This window comes from Nicotiana tabacum, chromosome 20, assembly GCF_000715075.1.
Source record: "Nicotiana tabacum cultivar K326 chromosome 20, ASM71507v2, whole genome shotgun sequence".
NCBI classification, from domain to species: domain Eukaryota; kingdom Viridiplantae; phylum Streptophyta; class Magnoliopsida; order Solanales; family Solanaceae; genus Nicotiana; species Nicotiana tabacum.
Window position 1 is genome coordinate 41,957,108 of NC_134099.1, and position 3,808 is coordinate 41,960,915.

A 3,808-nucleotide genomic window follows, 5' to 3' on the forward strand; every position below is an offset into this window, starting at 1 on the left:
TAAAAAGTAATTAACTCTAAAAACTCTTCGAGAGATTTTGAGAATTCATTATCAACATTTTCATCAAATTGTTTCTTCCTATGTATCACATGTTTCTTAGAAAATTCAGATTCGATATTCATTCAAATGCAATTTCCTTAACAAAACTATAGCAATTGCAAATCTTTCTTCTCTATATTTGTTAAAGAAAGAAATCAAATATTTTCACTTCACATAACTTTTCTTTTTAACTTGTATATTGCCTATTAGGTGTAATAAAAAATGAGGCCTCCACAAATATGGGGTCTAAAGTCGTTGCTTTACCTGCTTTACGGTAGGCCCGCCATTGCACCTGGATATCATACATACTATGATTTTTGGACCATATTATGCATCAATAGAATAAGAACAATTATTTTTGTCTAATTTAAATGATATAAAGCACTTGATCACACATAAAATAAAACCTTTATTCAAACATTACATGAAAAGAAAAACCCTTTATTCAAACAGTACATGAAAGGAAACCCCTTAATTCAAACATTAAATGAAAGGAAATAAAGCCACACATTTAAAATCTCATCTCCCCTCAAAACTCATACTCCTCGCGATCCAAGAGAAGCCAAGTTCCATCTTGTTGTTGAACCATCCCTTTGTGCTTCTCAACCCACCAATGCCCAGGAATACAATGTTCATCTTTTAGTGTATCCCCCATCTTGTTGACAAGCGAGATATCGCGATTCACTTCTAGCTTAAAACCTGCTAATATACCTATTCCTTGTGTACCAGCAACTCCATGCAAGTATGGCTCCAACAAATGCCAACTAGCAATATCTCCAGGAGGCTTCACATATGGAGATTTTGTGGTATCAATCATTAGTTCCTTCCCTACGTCTATATAGCCAATGGGTGGGTATTTCGGAACAATGTCCAATAAATTATGAATTCTCAAGATATGAAGATTATTCAGTTTGGAAAATGCCTTGTGAAAATTGAAATCTCCAACTTTGGGACTTGCGAATACAAAAGCTGTTACTGGAAATTCTTTGCCTTCGGTTGTTTTGTTGATTCCATTGAAAGTTATGTCAACTGCATTTAAGGTTGCAAGAGATGCACCTAGGCTATGGCCAGTCACAGTTATGCTGACATCTTCATTCTTATATTCCTCAACCAATCTTTTCACTTCTTCAATTACCTAAAAGGAAAAAAAAACCATGAAATGGTCACTCTTTAGCTTCATGCAAGCATGCAAGTAGTTTTAATTTTAATGTCCCTTTTCATAATAAGAATAACGGAAATTGCAAGTATCCTCCCCAAAACCTAAAAACTTTTATGATAATATAAAGAATCTTGATCGTAAATTAATTCATGTTGGCTTCATTCTTCACCTTTGGACATATATATTTTATTGTTTATTGTTACTAATATAGATAGAGAGAACGAGACGGTTACAAAGAGAGTGTCATGTGTTGAGACATAATATAATTAAGTAATTGAAAATATGCTCTCTTTAACATATTAAACTTTGAGATGAGATAATCACACGCTTCAATAGTGAGGGCCAGAAAGATCAAGTCTTGTTTATAAAACTCAAATTTTAGCATTAGAAGTTACTTATATATTGAAAACAGAATACTACTTGAGAAGTAAGGAATTATATTCTTGTAAAGTAAAGCATGGAAGTATTCTAAGAGAGTTAACATGTACCTGATCCCTGACACAAGTCTTATTAAATTGTGATCGTGAACTTTCTGATGTATAAATATTATAGAAGCCGTGATGCACTAAAGGTTGAAACAAAGGAAGCAAACCCCCATCACCAAAAACTTTGGGTGCTGGGACAAGTAGAAATTGAAAGTCATTCACCCACTCTAAGTTCTGCATTGTTCCTCTCCAATTAATCACAATATCCCTCCTTCCTAGTGAAACTTTACCCTCATCAGTAGCCACAGCAATATACCCCATAAAATTTGATTCCTTACTCCATGCTTCCCTTGACAATGATTTAACAACGAAAGCATCGGGAAGCGGAATGGATGAGGTGGCATAGAAAAATTTGGTTACGCGATACTTCAATGGATCATGTCCAACCCCAGTAAAGAGATTTTCCATCGAGTATCTGCTAGCTCCCGCATATTTAGATGCTTTCTCCGTAATGAAAGTATCATAAGTTGCTTGAGCCAATTCTCCATATTGAATGATATATTTACGAAGATCAAGATCCAGGGGGTTTAATAGCGCTTCCCAATTGTCTTTTCCACTAAGTTGCTCCCATTTCTCAGCCATGCAAGCCATTCTTTTTTTCTTGTTTTATGTTTGTTTTACTCTTTGTTTTCTCTTGGTATGTGAACAACATTATAAGCCCATGAATTTATAGTGAAGCAACTTCCTTTCTCTCTACTATTTCTCATTCATGAAACATATTTCAACCTTTAATATTTTTCCTGTTAGCACGGTCACTATCACTCAGCTGACCCCAATAATAATAATTTAATAATTAATCATTAATTTTCATTTCTGACTACCACCGTACCCTTTTGTCCCCAATGCAAACGCACTCGAGTTAAAACATACAGCTATCACATATCTATTCATAGTTCATGATGCTTACTCACATTTTAATTAATTGATGACTAGTTACCTGCTTTTAGCACTGGCAGACAGCCCTAATATATTGCATATTTATGGAAAAGGTTTAAGTTATACAATGATAATGCACATAATTTAAACTCTTACGAAAAAGACAACCAATGTAACTGATAGACTCGCGTGAAACATAGTATTTTTAAGAATAACATTATTGTATTTTGATTATCCTCGTCCGATTCCTTCGTGGAGTCTTTGTTTGTACAAGCCTTAATGGTGGTTTTAAATAATCCATATGTATCCCTACCAATTATAAGTGATCATGTATGGTATATTTTTCCTTTTAGGCAAACGAAGAGAAAAATTAGCAACTTGACTGTAACGACTCGATCGATCGTTTTGAACATTTGTATTTTTTTCGGTGGTTTGAGGTTTTGAGTAGCTTCACATGATGTATTATAACTTGCATGTATGGTCAGTTTTAGTGTTCGAGTGGTTTGGGATTTATTTGGAGGATTGATTTTCAATTTGGAGGCTTTAAGTTGGAAGAGTTGACCAAGTTTGACTTTTCCGTATTTGATCTCGGATCGGAGTATTGATAGTTCCGTTAGGTCTATATGATAATTTTGGACTTAAGTGTATATATGTTCATATTTTGATTCAGAGGTTCCTAGGGTGATTTGGCTCTAATTGACGAAAGTTGGCAATTTGAATGTTTGGAAAGTTCATAGGTTTACCCGGGAGTTGACTTTGATGCTATCGGGTTCGGATCGTAGTTTCGGGAATTGGCATAGGTTCGTTATATCATTTAGAACTTGCGTGCAAAATTTGAGGTGATTCCGAATTGTTTAGGCATGTTCGGCATAAGTTTGGAAGTTGGAATTTTGATATAGCTCATTAAGCTTGAATTGGTGCATGATTCGTGGTTTTGATATTATTCTGTATGATTTGAGGCCTCGAATAGGTCCGCTTATATTTTGGGATTGGCCGATGTGATTTAACGGGGTCCCGGAGGCCTCAAGTGTGTTTTGGATGAGTTTCAGACATTTTCACTCATGGTTGAAGTTGTTGGTTTTTCTGGTGTCATACAGTTCATCGTGATCGCGGAAGATCAATTACGATCAGAGAGTTATTTGGGTGATTGATGATTTTCCCATCGCATTCACGATAGGGATGTCACGTTCGCAGAGCCTGGGGTGTGTGTTCATCGCGTTCGCGTGCCGCTCGCGTAGAAGGAGAGCTG

The 3,808-nt window shown here is 35.6% G+C and overlaps 1 pseudogene; it reads right to left on the bottom strand.

Moving 5' to 3' along the window:
• Nucleotides 1-568: 568 nt before the first annotated feature.
• On the bottom strand, nt 569-2,335 carry LOC107778251 (phospholipase A1-IIgamma-like; annotated as a pseudogene).
• Between the last annotated feature and the right edge of the window lie 1,473 nt (nt 2,336-3,808).